Here is a 21,659-nt window from a genome sequence, read left to right as displayed (position 1 = left end):
TTCTCATTATTACCACATGCTAGAGATTGTAAGTGATTTCAGTGATACAATACTCCTCTCTGCTGGTGTGGGACCACTTTCACCACTCCCCTTCCCATTTGGTACGTCAGTGACTCGGTTCACTTCACCTCTCTAACCTCAAACATCAGCATCCTGGAAGTCAGTCCATAAGCCTCTTCTCTTTTCTATTTTTACTAACTCCTTTGATTACCTCATTTGATTTAATTGCTGTGAATACCATATATATAAATTTATATTTATATATTATTCCCATTTTTATCTTTGACTCTGATATCCTCACTGAATACTAGATTTATACATTTACTCCCAACTTAACATTTCAAACTTAACCTGTCTATAAATAAGTACCTAATACTCCTTCAAAAACCTGTTCATCTCACCATCTTCTCCATCTCAAATAAAGCCCACTCTTTTCTACCTGTTGCTCAGGTGAAATTGTGGTGTCATACTTGACTTATCTGTCTCATTATCCCTCATTCTTATCCTTAATTCAAAGACATCTTGGGGAAAATGTGTCATATCCACCACTAGAACCATATCAACCACTAGAATTCAAACATTCTCATCCCTGCACTACCATCCTCATCAAAGCTTCCACATCACTCATCTGGGTTAGAGCAATAACTCCCAAGAATCTCTCTGCTTCGGCCACCTCCCTCCCCACTTCACCCTCATCTATTCGCAACACACAGACCGAAGGATGCCTTTGGAACATAGATCAGATCATGTCATTCCTCTGCTCAAATCTGCAAATAGCTCCTATTACAATCAGAATGAAAGTCAAAGTCCTTATTGTGTCTTATAGGGTCCGGCATTATGACTTTTCCCTGTTCTCACTCCACTGTCATCTAACTTCATCTCGAAATCCAAAGATCTTTCCACTCAGTTCAATCTATGCCTCATTCTTCAAAGATGCCAGGCTGGCAAGCTCTTGCTTCAAGGCCTTTGCACTTCCTGTTCCAGCTGCCTGGAATACCCTTTCTTCAATTAGTGCTTCGCTGACTCCTTCATATCCCTAAGTTCCTTACTCAAACAGTGCCTCATTCCACCCTAAGCACCCTCTCCAAAATCTATGTCTCCACAAGTTTCTATCCTCTTTCTGTGTTCTATTGTTCTCCATGTCGCATATATTATATATTTTACTGCATGGTTTTGTTTATTTTCTGTCTCACTATAAATGTAAGCTCCTTGAAGAAAGAGATTATTATTTTTGTTCACTGCTGTTACCAGAACTACTTATGGGGTTTTAGAAAAGATAAAATTTTCTTTCCAAAACTTAGAACAGACATTCAATAGTTTTGAATGAATAAAACTTGGATAGATGTTTAAATTGAACCATTGTTCAATAAATAGTTTAAAATGAATGAAACTTGTTCATATGCCTCATTTTACTCTGTGTCATATCAACTATGTGCCTCTCTTGAAGCACAGAACTCGGAGATATCAGTACAATTCTAAGCCAATTTCACACACAATCATGCACATGAAAATGAGAAAAGTTTGGTTATTTATAAAATACCTTGGGGTTTGGAGTTGTGTAAATATTGCTCTGGTGACCCGTGTAGCCCTTTGCAAGACACAAACTTTCCCTTCATCTACCAGGAATACTGTGAAACACAGCGGAGCATGCATATATGTATGATTTTTTTAGTAACGTTTACAGTGAAGGAATCCAGGGTCAGTACATCCAAGAAACTTTTATAACTGGTCCTTACAGAGTGACTTCTTCCCAGACCAAAGGACAAAGTTTAGCTACTTAAAAAACTCCCCACATTCAACCTGTGCATCATCACTTTTGTAACATTCAGATAACCCAGAACAATAGACTTTCTTGAGAGAGAGAAATCTTTTCCATATTTTTAAATGAGTCTTATAGGTTGCTTAATGTATTTTTAAAATATTTTTATCCCCCTTTCTAATTCTACTGTATAGCACCACCTTGCCTTACTCACTTAGCATGATACCATCTATTGCATTCATATAAGTGCTCAATCCTGTTCTTTTTTCTGTCGCTTCTGAAAAACCTAATGCAGAGCTAAGGTATACCTACACAGATGATCTGTCACTGCCGACTTACAAACTCGGATAACAATGAGCTAATAACCATGAACTAATGTCTGGTCAATAGCTGTAATGCTCATCAAATACACCATGTTGTGCCTGATCTGAAACCCTGAACCTGCCACTCAGCACCCAGGATCTGGTGAAAACCCAGATTTCCAGCCTTATTCCACTTCAGTTCCACTGGCCCTATATTTAGCCACAGAAATGCTTTCTACCCTTCAAATATACTTCAGAGAGTACTGACTTGGGAGTTTACTTAAACTCTTCTCTTGTTGAAAACTCTTCCCACGTCTATTGGTCCAAAGCCCAGTTCAAGTTCCATTTCATCCTTACAATTATAACTGATGGTAACCTACATAGTTGCCGTTGCCATAAATCTCTTCTTCATGAGACCTCAACATTTGTTTTCCTCTTCATCTTGCAATATTTATCATATTTTGTCTTGCCTTATAGTTATTTGTGTACACATTTTCAACAGTTGATGGTAAGCCCCTTTGAGAAAGGGTCTCTACTCTTTACCCCTAAATCTCTAAGCTTAGGGTTATATACGCCACAGGCAATCAAAAGGTGATTATTATATTAGTGAGCAAATAATAGAAAACATATCGTTAAGCTAGTTTCTAGGATTTCAGCAATTTGGATTCTTTGGAAACAGGGCATTCTATTGCTATCCATGTACTATCATACATAATAATTTATTTTCTCATTTTTTTTTTTGCCATTGATCCATTGAGTAAAGAGGAATACCTACCCTGCAAGTATCAACTGTCCTTCCTACTCTCTCATAGGCACCTAAATATTATGCTGCAGCAGCGTCATCTTGCATAATACTTTATCATTCAAGTCACTGAGTTTTAATAGCTAGCTGAAGAAAATATCCTGGGTAGATATCAGAGTCAACGGTATGTTCTGCTGAAGTCATCATACATCCTCTACCTCTTACATAGTGAGAAGTTAGGGACAAAGAATTAACTTCACTTCTTCCCTGGTGCCACTGATCTGTCATTAGGTAGACAGAACTCGGTTTCTCTTGAAAGCGAATGAATGAAAGGAATCCTAATATCTATGAGGTTGGAAGAGATCAGAAGTGGAAAATTCAAACACTTTGTAGCCTAAATCATCAGGTACAATGGGAGCTAGAGGGTACTGGGGAAAGTATGTTCTATCTCCAGGAAGAATATGCTGCCCAGCTCCCAGCAAGGTGTTATCCATGTGGGAATGTGGGTCCATTATTACCAGATGTCTTGATCCTCCTGAAAACAAGACGTCTGGATTTTTTTTTTTTTTTAAACGGAGTTTCGCTCTTGTTACCCAGGCTCCTGGAGTGCAATGGCGCGATCTCGGCTCACCGCAACCTCCGCCTCCTGGGCTCAGGCAATTCTCCTGCCTCAGCCTCCTGAGTAGCTGGGATTACAGGCACGCGCCACCACGCCCAGCTAGTTTTTTGTATTTTTAGTAGAGACGGGGTTTCACCATGTTGACCAGGATGGTCTCGATTTCTCGACCTCGTGGTCCACCGGCCTTGGCCTCCCAAAGTGCTGGGACCACAGGCTTGAGCCACCACGCCCGGCGACGTCTGGATTTTTTACAGAAAATTTCCTAGATATCAAATACTTTGCAACTCGTTTTATGTTGTTTAACATGGCAGCACAAAGAAAGCACGTCTGCAGGCTAGATTCACCTGTGGCGCTGCTCTGCGACCTCCGGAGTGAATGAAATCTCAGGCTTGACGCTGCCATTAGATTCAACAATGTTGAGTAAAAAAATCACTTCAAGTTTAAAAGGTATTAAACTGAATGACATTTCTTTACAAAGATCCCAGAAGATGCAAACATCCAGACAGGCTGAAGAAAATGAGGATGCCACCACTTCTTGCCCATCTCCCCATCTTAGACCTAAGGAACAGTTCCAACATTTGGCTGAAACAAGTATTCCAGAAGAACCAAGTCAATAAAGAAAGAGGCTTCTCTGACAAAGTTACCTGCTCTAAAGAGCATAATACCATCTCCAGTAGATGCTAAGCAAAGGTCTAAGTGCCCTAGAACTTTTAATTGGAAGAAATCTGAAAGGACATCTGGGTACAGTGTCCAAAATGACACGGCTAATGCTTCTGCTTGGGATACCCATCATCATTCACTACACATCGTGGGCAGTGAAAGAATAAGGGACCCATATGTGACTTACAGCTCCAGTGATACTGGCCGAGTGACTTGTCCATATCACTTATCTTCCTGGGCCTCAGTTTCTCTCTTTTGAATAAGGTAACTAATTAAATGATTTCTTCAGGATCCTTACAGCCAGAAAGGCACTAAGAATATATAGAAGTTCCAGCCTGAACAACATGGTGAAATCTCGTCTCTACTAAAAATATAAAAATTAACTGGGCATAGTGGCGCGTGCATGTAATCCCAGGTCTCAGGAGGCTGAGGCAGGAGAATTGCTTGAACCTGGGAGGCAGAGGTTGCAGTGAGCCAAGGTTGCACCATGGCACTTCAGCCTGGGTGACAGAGTGAGACTCTATTTCTCTCTCTCTCTCTCTCTCTCTCTCTCTCTCTGTGTGTGTGTGTGTGTGTGTGTGTGTGTTTGTCTGCCAAATGTAGCATTACAACCCACTGCATTTATGGTGGTCCCACGGGATAAATATTAGCACTGACATAATAAACTCAAACAGACACATACACACAAACTCACACACACACACACACACACACACACACACACACACAGAAGAAACATTTCTTTCTACAACTAAGAATGATATAACCTTTAGAGCATGAAAAGAAAAAATGATAGCTAAAATTAGCATCCTAAAAAGTAAACTACATAATAACTGAAGATGAGATCTCCTTAAAACTGTGGAACAATGACATATGATGATAGCTGTCAAAAGAGAGGAAATTGCATGAGTCAATTTGAAAGGATCTGGGGTTGTTTTCCCCCCATGGAAATTTGCTTTTCTACATACCACTGTATGACTGAAAAGCTGAAACATTTCCCCGAGGCCTGTATGATCCGTGCCTCACTACGCTGCCTCTGACATTTGGAGAGTGTCACTTAGCCTGGAATTAAAACCTGCTCACACAGAGATCTGGAGGATGTCTCAGGCTCCAAGTAGTCAGCGCTGTCTCATTTGCCTATCACTTTCAGTTTACAACTCCCCTTTACATATATACTCCTGTCTGTCCTCTAAAAACAGCCCTGTTTGATGGGACCTATATGTCATTATAAAATGTCCCTCAGATGAATTAAAAAAGAACCCTCTCAAACTGCCTGCAAAGAAAAAATCATCTTTTGTTTACCATTTCACAGTTCGGAAAGGCATTTCACTTCTTTTGGCTTTTGGGGATAGGGTATGACCTGCTGGGTTCTATAACAGAGGAAGTGCGAAGAAGGAATCCAATCTAATCTTGGCCTTAGCCTGCTGATCAAATTTGAACAAATCACTTCAATTGACCAAGCCTCAGTTCACTAAGCCACCAAATGGAGAAAATTATATCCACCCTACTGCACTATAGTGTAATTAAGATCAAAATCAATATATAGATAAGTATGTCAAGTGGCTTCACAGGCTAAAAAATGCTAGTCCACAAACCTCATCAACCTTGGACGGTAAGGAAGAATAGGAGAATTTCACATGGTAATGCAAAACTACAAATCTAGAACAAACTACAAGTCAGTGGTGAAGGTGACCAGAAACTCAGCCTAGGGTTTCAGGAGCAATTGGTTCACCGAGAAACAACCCATTTCTGCAGAACCAATGACAAGCCACTTGATCTTACCTGACTTGACCAGTCCTCAAGGCTCTTCTTTCTCTTCCCGGACAAAGGGGACTAGACCACAGAGAATGGCCAGTAGAGGTGTGATTGGCTCAGATAAAGCCAGACAAGACAGTGCCCTGTGCTGTGACCCCACTCAGTCTGAATCTCACTTCACCAAGCAGGCTGAGCGTTCCATTCTCACCCTCAAACAAAGTGTCAGAGAAAAGGACTGAGGATGTTTACAGGGTGGAACTCCACCTCTCAGAGGCAGAGAACTGGGTTTGTGGGTAGGGACTTTCTGGTTCTGCAATGACACACCTTTCTCTCCTGTCCCCTCCCTCAAGGAGCCCTGCATTTTCCTGCCAACTTCCTCTAATACACACCCGCCCAAGTGAGGAGGAGCAGCGTACTGTCCATTCCTCCATGGCTTCCATATGCCTCCAAGTAGCTATAATGAAGCTTAAGCCTGAAGCCTACACGCCTATTATTAATATTCTTTATCATGGCTTGATTTATTGGGTATTTTTTATTTTAAGCATCACTATCACTCTTGTCAACAATGTAGAAGACATGTAGAGCAGTATGTCTCTGAAAAAAAAAAAACCCATGTACACATACAATCTCTGGTCAGCAGTCCTATTAGAAAATGTACCACCTGATACTATGTCTCTGGAAGTGTGCATCCCCCTCCCTAGACTGTGAGCCCCTTGAGGGTAATGCTACATCTTAATCTCTCATATACTCCTCACAATAACCAGCAGATAGTAAGTAATAAATAAATCCACATTGAATTAATGATGATCTATTAATATCTATGTAATGAAACCTGATCTGTCATTTAATGGCTTTGAAACCTATGACAAGTCATAATTTATCTTTCCGAGGTGGTTTTTTTTTTGGGGGGGGGGGGCATCTGTAAGTTAAGAGTATCATTTCTCCTTCAGAAATGCAGATAGAATTTGAAAGGAAGCATATGAGAATAAACCTAGGATAGGATTTGACATAGCAACGGTGCTAAAAAAAATGAAATAGAATCTTAATGAACACATTTTGAAAACTAAACAAGTGTGTTCTACATACAGAATTGGTATAAAATGAAGGATGAACAGCACAAGTAGGTGGATTGCTGGAAGAAAGGAGAGCATGGAAAACAAAATGCTGTATATGTAAGACGGATTTTCAATTTTTGACCCTAAATTCTCGACTTCCTTCAGCAGACTCTGGCCAAATCAGATTGTATCTGTTTGATGGCTGGAGAAACTGGTGTGCACTGACAAACTAGACTGCTTGAATTCCATTCTTTTAAAAGAAAAATAACTGACATTCACCCTTCAAATAGTGTTGTTCAAAGTTCCAGGAATACCAAGGTTATGAAGGGATTCCAGAAGAAATGAACTACAAACTGGCAACTCACCTAAAACCAGCAGGAGTTAACAGTCCTTTTACCTGCTTCCACAGAGTCGAGGACATCACGTGTACTCACTCATTCAACAGCAGTTAACTGAGCAACTACCTTTGCTTTTCTCAGTTCTCCAAATAGACAAGGATATAAAAATGAACCAAGCACAGTCTCTGGCATAAGGAGCTCAAGAAGCTAAAATTTGTAAGCAAATTAGCATTGCGCAGTGGAGAGGATGATAAGCATCACAGACCGCATGATAACAAGTACTCTGGGAATCCAGAGGAGGGAGCAACTCCAGGAGGGCTGCACGGAGGAAGAGGCAGCATTAGATCCAGACTGTTAAAAAGAGCTAGGATTTCAACAAGCACAGAGTAGAGTTGGGTACAGATGTTATTGGTGAGATGGATTCAGCCACAGTGGCCTGATCAAAAGGATTTATGTCCCCTCCCTAATGCAGACCCCAGGCTGAAAAGAGTTTCACAGAACCGGTATCTAGGTCACATCACTTAGACACCACGAAACTACAGGGCAATTAGAAATAATTGCGAGGCAAATTCTGTTCCCACTCAGTTCCAAGTGTCTTTATGATGGCCCAGGGTAGGGGCAAAAAAGGCGGGAGGAGTGGGGGCATGCTGGATGCCAGCCTGATCTCTTAAAAGGACTAACCAGTGCACTGCTGTTTGAAGTATGCTATTTTAAAGGGAAAGAAACTCTGAAAAGTCGTCAGTTGTTCACATGGCATCCACCTAATTATCATTAGAATTCTAGTAGCCACTGAACACTCCTCCCAGCTCATGCGGAGCTCCGCCATACTGCAGCCTGCAGTAACTAGGGCAGGACACATAATACATCCAGGAGAAGCATACGCAGTAGAAATGATGCTGCACGGAGAAACTCAGCTCTGGTCCCTGTTCAGCTGCTCACTGGGATCAGACACAAGCAGCTTAGTTTTCCCCACGCTTTGCTTGCCTCTTCTGTGCAGTGGGAATTACAGTACAGATCCCACCAACCTCCCTGGGCTGTTGAAGAAGAAAATGAGATCCTGGAGGTGATAAGAGCTTTTTAAAATTCAAAGTATTGGTATGAATATGAAGCAATACTATTATGGAACATATGGCTATATGTAAGAATTCACTTCAAGTCTATATTTCCAGGCATAGCAAAGGCTATGTACAGATCTCCCAGTGGATGTCATGCTCAACAGCCAAGGAGCCGGGAAGCACAGAATAATTTTACCAGATTGGCCTTTAGAGATTTTTTTGCTCTGTGTTTTGTCTCTTCTCTCTCTTCTATAATAGCCTTTACAGGCCAGGCGTGGTGGCTCACGCCTCTAATCCCAGCACTTTGGGAGGCCAAGGCAAGCGGATCATCTGAGGTCAGGAGTTCAAAACTAGCCTGACTAACATGGTGAAACCCTGACTCTACTAAAAATACAAAATTAGCTGAGTATGGTGGTGGACCCCTGGTATGGTGGTGGGCACCTGGTATAGTGGTCATCCAGCTACTCTGGAGGCTGAGGCAAGAGAATCACCTGAGCCCAGGAGGTATAGATTGCAGTGAGCCAAGATTGTGCCACTGCACTCCAGCCTGGGAGGCAAAGTGAGACTCCATCTCAATAGTAATAACAATAGCCTTTACAAATTATTCTCCTTTCTCTTCTTGTTCAGCTCTAATGTCTATGAGAAATAATGTATGTTGTTACCAATTTAGGCTAGGAAACTTTGGTATATTAGAACTCCTCCTGCCATTTTTCCGATGGGGATGGAGTGACACCCTGATGGTCACACAAGCTAGCCTTCTCTCGGGACTCAGCAGGGCTGTTCTCTTACATACTGCTGGGGGCAGCAGATGGTCAGGAGGAAGAAAAAGTGGCATGGATCCTGGTCAGGTATGAACCAGAACCGCCTCATCTCCAGGTCTTCTCCATAGCGGATCATGCAGATAAAAACGTACATAAGCATGCATCACCAGGCGTAAATAGGTACTGTCTACAAGAATCCCATAGCCCAACTCCCCAGATACACCCCTCATCCCAGGAGTCCTTTGGGAAAGACGAACTCAATGATGATGAATAGGTACTGGCAGCGGTTTGTGAAGTGAACAGGAACTGAGCAGTATGAATTTCCCCTTCTCTTGAGTTACAATAGTACACAGTACCCGTCACTAGTACTGCACTCTTACGGTTTTCTTTCTTCTCCGATATGTATCTGTCTACCTTTTTTTAAAGATAAGGGCCATGTCTTAAACAAAACATTCTTTTCAGGATCTAGCATAGTACAAGGCCGATAGTAGGTACTCAAAAGGTACCTACTTTGATGGATGGGTGGATGAGTAAATGAACAAATAGATAAACTACTCTGTTTTCCCTCATAGCCCTAGGAGGCCTTGCAGCGAGAGGTGACATTTTGGAGAGGAAGAAACAAAAAGCCCCTTCTGCTTTTGACAAGGGACTAAATTCAGCCCAAAGCATCTTTTTTTCCTCTCTCTATTTACTCTGGACAATCTGTCCCTTATCAGATGAGCTCAAGGCTGGTTGGAAATATGCATATTTTATTTGAAAATATCTGCTTCCTCCAGTTTTGTTTTGCCACGCAGACATTTGTCTGCTTTGCTGTATGTTGTGTATCAGATAGGACTCAGACAAACTGCTTTGGCTTTCTAAACTGTTTTGTTTTCTCCATTCATTTATCATTTATCTCATTTCCTTCCCTGCATCTCACTCTTATTTCCAAGTTCCAGTTTTACCCACGACGAAAGAGAACAATTTCACTGCTGTACCGGTTCACTGAGGGTTAGAAAGGGCACTGGCATGGAAGTTGGAAAGTCTACGATTTCGTTCCCGTGCTGTCACTAACAAGCAATGTAATCTTCAGAGGATCACCTCTTCTATCTCGGCCTCTATTTTGCAAGATAAGGTCTGTTCTTGACAGCCGCAGAATCTAAGTGCAATCCTTCGAGACTCTCTGGATACCAATCTAGTCCTGTTACGCCCTTTTTCACATTCATTACAGGTGGGGAAGACTTCTTGCACATTTTGGCTTTGGTTTGAGATCCAGTGAGGGTCCTCCACTCCGGATCCCCACCTGACTCCCTGGCCCACCCCCTCGGTGTATGGCTCCATGGGCATGCAATCTGTGCAGTTACACAGGCCTGTTTGTAGAAGGGTCTCATGCTTGGTTTTGTTCTGCTGTTGCCATGTTGAAATTCTTAATAGTTCTTGAACAAGAAGCCTGAGCTTTCACGTGGCACATGGCCTCACAAACCAGTCCTGCCCCTACTCGTACACTTCCACGCCTCCAAAGCAATAGAGAACTCAGAAAGAACTAGGAAAAGGAAAACAAGGGTGTACTTTGCACGTCATTCATGGCAGGGAGAAGGGCTCCCCAAAAGGCACAACTTCACTTTGAAACGCCCTTCCTTATGAATATACAATCAAAGACAAGACAGGGCAGGAGAATGTGAAACTTGCCACAGTCTCCACCCCATCCCCCTTCCCTGTCTTGGCTGGATGGGGGCTCTGACTCATGCCTGGGGTGTGGCTCACCATTCCTGCTAAGCACCTGGGCTCCTCCCTGTTCACAGGGCTCAGGAGGAAGCGTGGGTTACCCTGGAGTGAATGTGGAAACCATCCAGTCACCTCTCAACATCACAGAGTTAGATGGAATCTCAGAGCAGACGCAGGCAACCATCACAGCCCACCTTCATCAGAGAAAAACTCCACTCCCGAATGAAGAATGGTCTGATGCCTGGGAGCAGTTCCCATCTCTTCTTGGCATTCATTTTGGATTATCTCCCCCTTTCTGCATCATTGGGTTCCACAGGGGAAGAACTTACTCCTCTATCACACAAATAATAGTTCCACCCCCAGTTCAGTCACCAGCAGACTCAGATGCCCAATATATGGTCAAATTAAATTGAAAATGACCCTGATATTTTAAAACCTCAGTAAGAGGAAACCATTACCATTGGATTTTTTTTTTCTCCTATCTTAAGTTCTTCTCCTAACAGCTTGAGTGATTTTTACATGTCTCATCAGGGAAGAAATTAAGAAGGAAGAAGAACCTTGACAAACTTTAAACACATAAATGAAGAGCTAGTGATAAATTACAATGCGATGAGATAAGCTTTTGAAACACTGAGACACCAAGGAAAGCGGGAGGGACACTAGTTAGGATAAAAAGGCATTAGGCGTTTCTGTGTAGGCATGGAGAATTACTTGCCATTTCCCTAACTTTCTGGGTGTGCTTGGGCAAGTTTCCCTGGGGGTCCTTTGGCTTCCTTGTCCACAAAATAAAGCAGTTTGGGTGTGCCCAAGGTGAGGTCTCTTCTAGGGTTGTCATTCTATGTTACTAAGTATCAGACTGTTATCACCCCTTCATGTCAGTGTCCCCGCTTAAGGGTTTTTTTTTTTTTTTTTTTTTGAGACGGAGTCTCGCTCTGTCACCAGGCTGGAGTGCACTGGTACCATCTAGGCTCACTGCAACCTCTGTCTCCCGGGTTCAAGTGATTCTCCTGCCTAAGCTTCCTGAATAGCTGGGACTACAGGTACATACCACCACACCCTGCTAATTTTTGGGTTTTTTTTATTTGTTTGTTTTGTTTTTGTTTTTAGCAGAGATGGGGTTTCACTGTGTTGGCCGGGATGGTCTCGATTTCTTGACCTCGTGATCTGCCCACGGTGGCCTCCCAGAGTGCTGGGATTACAGGTGGGAGCCACTGCACCAGGTCAAGGATTGATTTTTAAACTAAGATTGCACTCTAGAACCTAAGTTAGCATGGCAACATAATGAAAACAACAAAGTAACTCAGTAAAACCTTGAGTCCTGACCACAGGAGCTGAACCAGAGAGGAAGCTCCCATAACACTCACCCATCAACACAGTCCCTTGAATTCACATGTGAAGACATTGAGTCCTCTGTTCTCTTGGAATGTCTGAAGTTTAAAGGGAAAGGGTGGGCTCTAAGACCGAGGCCGTATTACTGAGGGTCTGGAATGCTTAGCCAAAAAGTTTATGTTTAATTTTCATCTTTCTTATGTGTTGGGGACTCCACTCAGTGATTCTGTCTTGACATTTGATGAGTTCTTCTGAAGGGCAACTGGGTTTGCAGAGAGCCCAGATCACCTGGGGAGAGGGAGGGAATCTTCCTTTTGTCTCTCTTAGTCCCTGAACAATTAACATCCCTGCTTCCATTCCTGGAGCCTAAGGGTTTTTTGCAGATTGGTAACACCCAGTGACCACCCGAATCACACTGTGAGCAGTGGGATCTTTTGGGCATTAATTTTGGATTATTTCCCCCTTTCTGCATTTTTGGGATCCACAGGAGAAAAGCTTAGTCTACCGTAACACAAATAATAGTCCCACCCCCAGTGCAATAACCAGCCTGAATCAAAAACAGGCCCCAGAGTTCAGGGCTTATGACTCTAGTATCAGCCTGGACTTTCATGCCAGGGCAACCTTTAGTGTCCAGAAAGAGCTGCTCACCCCGAAGACGGCATATGACGTGCAGGTCCCTGGGCACCTGCCTGAGAACCTCATGTTAAAAATGCACATATCCAGGCTACTTGATTTATTAGATTAGAATCTCTGGGGATAGGTCTGGGAATCTCCATATCAACAAGCCTTGCCAGATGGCTATATGGCACATAAAGTTTGAGAACCACAGTGTTACAGTTTCTCAATCCACCGTGACAGTCATTTAGAAAACTCTAACCCAGAATGAACTGTACAGAAACTCAGGGGCAAGAATCTGCAGGGTGAATCAGTCTTGTTGTAAGAAAGCAGCAGTAAAACCTGTGTGTCTGGAACACTGGGTGGTAGGCAGAGTGGAGGATGTCGTAAGGTTCGAAGGCAAGTAATTTGTACACGAATGACCCACAGTTCTTTCATTTTTACATTGCTCCTCACTGTATGATAGAAACTCTAAGTTTCAATAGTCTCCATCACACCTGGACATGTGTACTCTTGCTGATTTACTACACATAAAAGAGGTTTTTGCTTAACAACAGTAATGTAAAAATGCACAGATATAGGGGCTGGAGCTAGCTACTCTGTGTAAAGGCCCAGAAAAGAGAAATCCTAAAGCCTTTTGTGAAGGAAAGGAGTTCAGCAAAGCCCATCCCCATTTCCAGGGATACTCTGCCACATGAAGGGTGCGGACAAGCTTCAGCTCCTCAGAGTTTTCTTAAAGCACGTTTGGGACCCCAGGGGACACGGGAGCTGTAAAGGGAGCCTGACACACAACATGCCATATCCGTTTTCAGAGGGTGTCAACACCCTCCTTCCCACACCTGCTGTTCCCAAATATCACTACCTGATTTTTTTCCTCCAACCTCCTGTCTTGATGATGCCGATTAAATATTCATGGAATGCTGTGATGCCAGAATACTTTGTGAAATTTCAGATACCTTTTTTTTTTTCTAAAAAAAAAAAAAAAGGGGGAAGCTTTTATTTTTTTTAGCTTATTTCAATTTTGAAAAGAGGTAAAAAGAATAAATGCAATGACTCGAAAAGCAGATAATGAACAAACATGCTAGTATCCTCAGTTTTCACGGTTGTGTTTCGAGCCAAAAAAAGTCCCACTTTAAGAAGAAGAGTAGGGGTGTCCTGTGAGGTGGCTCACACCTGTGATCCCAGCATTTTGGGAGGCCGAGGCAGTGGATCACCTGAAGTCAGGAGTTCGAGACCACTCTGGCCAACATGGTGAAATCCCGTCTCTACAAAAATACAAAATTTAGCTGGGCATTGTGGCAAATCCCTGTAAACCCAGCTACTTGGGAGGCAGGGGCAGGAAAATCGTTTGCACCTGGAAGGCAGAGGCTGTGGTGAGCAGAGACTGCCACTGAACTCCAGCCTGGGCAACCAAGCGAGACTCAGTCTCAAAAAAAAAAAAAAAAAGTAAAACTCAGAATTTAGAAAACAAAGACATGAAGGAAGAATTGTTCACGTTATAAAAGAATCTTCCATTATAAGGACACAACACAAATGTTCATTGCAGCACTGTTTACAATAGCAAAGACTTGGAACCAACCCAAATGCCCATTGATGATAGACTGGACAGGGAAAATGTGGCACATAGACACCATGGAATACTATGCAGCCATAAAAAAATGATGAGTTTGTGTCCTTTGTAGGGACATGGATGAACCTGGAAACCATCCCTCTCAGTAAACTGACACAGAAAATCAAACACCGCATCTTCTCATTCATAGGTGGGTGTTGAACAATGAGAACACATGGACACAGGGAGAGGAGCATCACACACTGGGGTCTCTGGCGGGGGATCTAGGGGAAGGACAGCAGCGGGGGGGAGTTGGGGAGGGATAACATGGGGAGAAATGCCAGATACAGGTGATGGGGAGGAAGGCAGCCAACCACACTGCCATGTATGTACCTATGCAACAAACTTGCATGTTCTTCACATATACCCCAAAAGCTAAAACGCAATGAAATATTTTTTTTAAAAAATTAAAAAAAGAATCTTTTACCATGGGTCCATTTAAGTAACAAAGTTCCCAACTTCATGTAAAATACAAGTAAAGGCATGTAGGTATATATGTCTTACTTATTTGTTTATTATGCAAAAAGTTTACCTTGTTTGAACAAAAAGCATATTTTTTAGAATCAAAGACTATTCACTGAAAGTATCATCTTATCCAGTTATTTCCAGAATGAGTCTCAGTGGGGGGTTCCACCAGTGTGCATCAGGGCCTGCCCAGCTAGACAAGCAGAGCCAAGCGGGTAGAGCCAAAGGGTGCCCCCCAGCCTTACCCCAGCAACTCCACTGCTATTCAACAATATATTTGTGGTACCTGTAATATTTAATTTAAAAGAAGTTGTAGAGAAGCCCCAATGGTACACACAGAAGACTAATTCCTTAACTTTACATTCTGGGAAATTGAGGCAAAGGGAAATGTGACTGCCACAAAGTCGTATCTGGAGTTTTAACTTCGATCCAGTATTTGCTTTTCACTGCAACTTGTTGCCCCACAGAACTCACAATTTTATTTAAAAAGCTGGCTTATCTCTCATGAATGTTAACGTTTTAAGCCTAAACCTGGAAAAACATCACAATAACCAAAACAATTGGCTCTAACAATCTTGACATGTTTAAAGGTCTTCAGACGAGGTGACTAGTGTCAGTGCTGATCAGTCTGTCTTGAGTCATAACACAGATAACTTGATCTAACACATACCAAAATTTTATTTAAAATACTAACGAAAGCGAGGTGTTATCAAGATGAATAAATCCCTCCGAGAGAAATAATCAGAGAAAAAAATTTAAAAAACCATTTTTTTGTTGTTTTGTTTGTTTGTTGAGATGGAGTTTCACTCTTGTTGCCCAGGCTGGAGTGCAATGGTGCCATGTCCGTTCACTGCAACCTCTACCTCCAAGGTTCAAGTGATTCTCCTGCCTCAGCCTCCTGAGTAGCTGAGATTACAGGCACCCACCACTATGCCGGCTAATTTTTTGCATTTTTGGTGGAGAAGCAGTTTCACCACGTTGGTCAGGCTGGTCTCAGACTCCTGACCTTAGGTGATCTACACGCTTTGGCATTCCAAAGTGCTGGGATTACAGTGCCTGAGCCACCGTGCCCGGCCTAAGAACCCCATGTTAAATCAACTTGTGTCTTGTATTTATATCTAATTATTTAACAGATACTTACGTAGTGCTTATCATGTGCCAGAAACTGCTGTAAACACCTTACAGATATTAATCACTTAATTTCTACAACAATGCTCTAAAGAAGGTACTATGCATCATCGAAATTTTATAGGTGGAAAAATTGGTCAGAGAGAGATCTGGCTCTCTCTCCAAAATTTCCTACTTGTATCTTATGTTTAGAGCAGCCTGGATTAATCTGTTTTCAAATGACCCCCTAGGTTTTTCTACCCCATCTTTATCTTTTTTTTTTTTTTTTTGAGACAGAGTTTCGCTCTTGTTACCCAGGCTGGAGTGCAGTGGTGCGATCTCGGCTCACCACAACCTCCGCCTCCTGGGTTCAGGCAATTCTCCTGCCTCAGCCTCCTGAGTAGCTGGGATTACAGGCACGCGCCACCATGCCCAGCTAATTTTTTGTATTTTTAGTAGAGACGGGGTTTCACCATGTTGACCAGGATGGTCTCTATCTCTTGACCTCGTGATCCATCTGACTAGGCCTCCCAAAGTGCCATCTTTATCTTTACCGTCCTTTTGATTCAGAACATAAAATGCTGTCTTTTTCCCTCTTCCATATCAGCCATCCAAGACTCAAATGTCATTATCTGGCTGTGGCTAGAGCCAGCTGTAAACCCTACCACTTCCAAATTCTGATGGCAACTTACTGTATTTGTTGTCATATTGCTTGCCCTCCTGCTCAAAAAAGCTTTCAACGTTTCCTCATTGCAAATCACACTGAGTACAAAATTATTATCCTGCCATTAAAAGACTCGTAGCAATAATGTTTGACTCTTATTCCCCATTGTTTCTTTTTGCATATCCTATTCCCCATCCAAACTAACTTGTCAGCATTTTCAAACATGTCTCACAAGCTGCTATACCCCTGCTTTTCTTAGAATGGTCCGTCTTCCTGGAGTCCTTTCCCATCACCTCCACATAGAGAAAGCTTTCACAGTGTGGAAGAGTCTGTTCTAAAGTTACCTTCTCCATGAAGCTCTCTCCACTATTCAGAAGCTACCTGCCCTCACCTTGACCCTCCATATCCTTGTACCTTTTCCATGGCACATGCAGTATCTGCCTTACGATATAATTATTTCTAGACTATTATCATTCCATGACTAATCTGAGAGCTCTTTGACAGCAAGAGCTCTCATATTAGTCACTAAAAGTACCATTATTGCTGGCGCATAATAGATATTTAACAAACATTTCATAAAATGATATAAAATGAAGTGGATAAAGTGAAAAAATGGATAAAGGTATAGGCACGATTATTTTCTTTAGACCCTCCTGCCAGGGTTTTGGGCCTGAAGGATGGTATATTTCATCCAGTCTTTGCATCCAGAAAAGGTAGTTACTGAGAAAGGTAAGGTAGTGTGGACAAGAAGAATGAAAAATAAAAGCTACTACTTGTTAAGATAGTCAGCAATAAGGACTCTAATAAGCACGTGATATATTTGAATCTTTTGGTTTCTACAAGGTTCCTCCATTTGATGGCAGAAGACACTGAGGAGAAATGAGTGAATAACCTGCCCAAGGCCACAGAGATAGACAATTCTGAAGCTCCTTCTCATGACATACCGCTTCCACAACAAAAGAAAAGTGAGAGAGGCCAGGCCTGTTCCCTCCAGCCCTAACCCCCGTGATAATTCCATACCCGATTATCTCTGCAGCTGCATGTAATAAAAGACAATAAACAATATATGCTAGCACTTCCTAAATGCCTATCATGTACCAGTGAATTAACAGGTACTTTGAACACTGGTTTTGCTCAATTCTCCTGACCATCCCAGGAGGTGGCCATTACCAAACGTATTACAGGGAAGGGAGACAATGAAGTTCTGTGATGTGTCCAAGGTCATGCCACAGGGCAAAGTCAAAAATCCAACCCAGGCATTATGAGGCACCCTTTCAATTTTGCCTAATTGCCTCTTCTCACAGATTCCAGCCGTAAGTGGCATACTAAGAGATTCTCAACCACAACGATAAAAACAAAACAAAATGGAAAACACAGAAGGAAGGAATTCATTACTACCTTGAATATGAAGAACACAATAACTATTTTCCACGTGATGACCTAAATTTTCATTTCCCAGAGAAGAGTATCCTTCAAAACAGGCCTGGCAGGTAAACAGGATTGGGCAAGGCCAGCATTCCAACACTTCCCTCTGAGCTTTTGTCTCTGGGAGTTCTTTTATTCTGATTTCTCTTGCCACCACCAAGCCTAGTCTCCATCTGCCTGGGTTGGGGAGTCAGGGAGGATGAGAGAGAAACAGTATCCCACTTTTCTTCTCAGCTCTAGGTAAACATAATCTTTCTCCTTGTTTTCCTTTGCACAACTGAGACGGCCTGACACATTCAAAATGAAATTCCCTGAACGCTGAGAAAAACCTCAGTGGAAATAAAGAAAATCACAACAGCACAAAATAGATGACTGATCCCAAGACTTCTAGGAGGGATTTACTGAGCACCAAATTTTCTCACATTTTCCCCAGCCAAAAATCATCTTAAATAGTCTAAATCACTGGCACAGGGTTTGTCGTTTCTCACTCCCATGGGACATCATCTTCCCACCTTGAAGAGGAAATCACCCAATCAAATTTCTAGTCAGCCTGCCACTTGACTGGGATCGTTTCATTCAGTTCCACTTTTCTCCTTTTCTCCTTCAGAAAAATCAACTCATAACCCATTCTCCAGGAAGTGATGATGTCCTTTAGTTATTTATTTATTTTGAGATGGAGTCTCACTCTGTTGCCAGGCTGTAGTGCAGTGGTGTGATCTCGGCTCACTGCAACCTCCGCCTCCTGGGTTCAAGCGATTCTCCTGCCTCAGCCTCTTGAGTAGCTGGGATTACAGGTGCCCACCACCACTCCTGGCTGATTTCGTATTTTTAGTAGAGATGGGGTTTCACCATCTCGGTCAGGCTGGTCTTGCACGCCTGACCTCGAGATCTGCCCATCTCAGCCTCCCAAAGTGCTGGGATTACAGGCATGAGCCACTGTGCCCAGCTGACATCCTTAAGCTTCAAGGAGGGCTGAAACCCATCTCAGCTCAGGGTAACAGCTCTGCCCACTTCCTATTAGCATTCAGTTGACCCCTGCCCCCCAAACAAACCCACATATCATCCACCATAAAGGCCTTCCATTGGAATTGGAATTTTAGAATGTATTATGAGATTAATCATAGAATGACAATCTCTGAGAAAGCCACCCTCTCACAATTTAAAGCCACCCTTCTTTAAAGTGCTCATGAAAACTGATGACAGTGGATCTTTGCAGCTCATGAATCCCCACCCCCACCCTGACACACACACACACACACACACACACACACACACACAGAGACACACACACACACAGACACACACACAAATACTCCGTCAAACCATCATCTACCTCAAAAACCTTTACCCCAGGACTGTGTGTATGAATCTGCAGTGCCTGAAATTAGAAACAGGTGCCCATTTTCTCTTTCCCATTCCACACTGCACTCCGAATACCAAGAACAACATGCCAGATAATTAAACCACACCAGCCACTGAAATCTGATCATTCCAGTTTGGACTCATGGCTGACTTCAGATTGCTGCTAATAACAAGAAGAACACAAAAATAACAACATCCGCATGAACAAACATTGCTGCCTTATATAGTGCTGTACTCTATAGTTTATTAAAGCTTTCCCATCTCTCATCTCTACTGGGCCTTCTGGGAGTTGTACGAGATTGTAATGACAGGAGGTATGACCCTGCCCTTCCATCTTCCCAACCTACTCCTCCAGAATCATCTCTCACTTTCCCCTCAATTCTTTCTCTCTATTATCTTGACATACCATGCTAGTTTCTACATCTTTACCTTTGCCTGGCTTATTTCCTCTACCTGAAATGCCACCTCCACTCAGTAGGATATGCCGTACTTCTGAGACCCCTGTTAGCATTCAGTTGACCCCTGCCCCCAAACAAACCCACATATCATCCACCATAAAGGCCTTCCATTGGAATTGGAATTTTAGAATGTATTATGAGATTAATCATAGAATGACAATCTCTGAGAAAGCCACCATCTCACACTTTAAAGTCACCCTTCTTTAAAGTGCTCATGAAAACTGATGACAGTGGATCTTTGCAGCTCATGAATCCCCACCCCACCCTGACACACACACACACACACACACACACACACACACACACACACACACAGAGAGAGAGAGAGAGAGAGAGAGAGAGAGAGAGAGAAACCTCTCATAATTCCCAGAGTCGGGTCTGCTCTTGCATTTCTCTTCATTTTAAAACCTGAAAAAAAAGCTGTCTTTTTTTAATGTGTATGGCTCAAATTAATTATAATGTTGGACTTTTTAAAGTTTATTATGATTTAGCATTGAAACAAAAAGTTGTGAAGACAAAATGGCACAAACCCAGGGCAGCAGGGTGTACCCGTGGCGTGAGAGGAGCACATCTTCACAGGAACAACTGCCTGCTACTGCACAGAGAATCCTGGAGACAGTAAATGCTACTTTTTAAACAGATTTCAGAATAATTCTTAAGAGGAAAATTGCTTTTGTCTGGGGCAAAAAGACAAAAGAAGAAAAAAAAAAAACCTTGGTGAGCTCTTGAGATAGAAAAGGTACTTTTGAGGACAGCTTCAGAAAAGTGGGCAAAACAACTGTGGTGAGATGAGAGCAATTATGCTTTAGACCTCGGAAGAGGTGTGCAAAATGAAAACACCAGAGCTATGAAGTGAAAGGGGACAGAGCCCAAGATGGAGACAAACTGAACGAGATGGGCTGAGGCTGGTGAAACTCCAGAGTCATGGAAAGGCTGAAGGGCATTTCAAGAACAGTGATGTCTTCTCTTCCCATTGCAAGTTTTTTTTTTTTTTCTTCGAGATGGAGTCTTGCTCTGTCGCCCAGGCTGGAGTGCAGTGGTGCAATCTCAGCTCACTACAGTCTCAGCCTCCCAGGTTCCAGCAATTCTCCTGCCTCAGCCTCCAGGGTACCTGGGATTACAGGCATATGCCAACACACTCATCCAATTTTTTTAATTTTAGTAGAGACGGGGTTTCACCCTGTTGGCTCTGCTGGAGTGCACCGCTCACTGAAACCTCAGCCTCCCGAAATCTACAGATTCTGCTGCCTTAGCCTTCCAGGTAGCTTGGATTACAGGCAGGTGCCACGATACCCGGCTATTTTTTTTTTAATTTTTGTTATTACAGGGTTTCACCACGTTGGCCAGGCTGGCTGGTCATGAACTCCCGACCTCAGGTGATCTGCCCCTCTCGGCCTCCCAACTCCTGACTTCAGGTGATCCACCCACCTTGGCCTTCCAAAGTGCTGGGATTACAGGCGTGAGGCACTGCGCCCAGCCCCATTGCAAGTTTTTAAAATGCTTTAGATCCCTCAATTGCTCAGTTCCCCCAGCTGCATGAAGAGAATAATAGTAAAACCTAGTCCACTGGACCGTGGGGGGCACTACGTAAGTGAAACAGGGTAAGAGCAGTTTGAACGCCAGGAAATAATGATGGTTTCTATTTTCTGACTTAAGCAGTTTCAGGGACCCTCGAATGGCAAATGACGACGATGTTGACATTGAATGTCTTTTTGACTATAAAAGATTTGGCCAGAATCTTTGTTTGATACATGTGTTCCCTGAGAACCAAAAGAATGATGTAACATACATAAAGTCCCATCGTAAGCAACATCTTTTGAATGCACTTGCTGATTTATGTAAGCCTTTGTCAGTCTCTATAACATACCTTGTGTA

The 21,659-nt window shown here is 42.7% G+C and overlaps 1 protein-coding gene across 3 annotated transcripts in view; it reads right to left on the bottom strand.

The window, feature by feature from the left end:
- TPRG1 (tumor protein p63 regulated 1) overlaps positions 1-21,659 on the bottom strand; it is a 194,894-nt gene that overhangs the window by 147,466 nt on the left and 25,769 nt on the right. Inside the window, exon 1 of one of the 3 annotated variants that reach the window (XM_003927007.4) lies at positions 5,865-6,090. The exons of the other annotated variants lie outside the window; for them this stretch is intronic. The gene's annotated coding sequence lies outside the window, so the exon portion shown is untranslated. Of the gene's footprint in view, positions 1-5,864; positions 6,091-21,659 lie in introns of those variants that run through there. 3 annotated transcript variants of the gene reach the window in all.

Source organism: Saimiri boliviensis, chromosome 8 (assembly GCF_048565385.1).
Source record: "Saimiri boliviensis isolate mSaiBol1 chromosome 8, mSaiBol1.pri, whole genome shotgun sequence".
Taxonomy (NCBI): Eukaryota; Metazoa; Chordata; class Mammalia; order Primates; family Cebidae; genus Saimiri; species Saimiri boliviensis.
The sequence above is the reverse complement of the archived record's forward strand: the minus strand, read 5'-3'. Positions and strand labels throughout refer to the sequence as shown.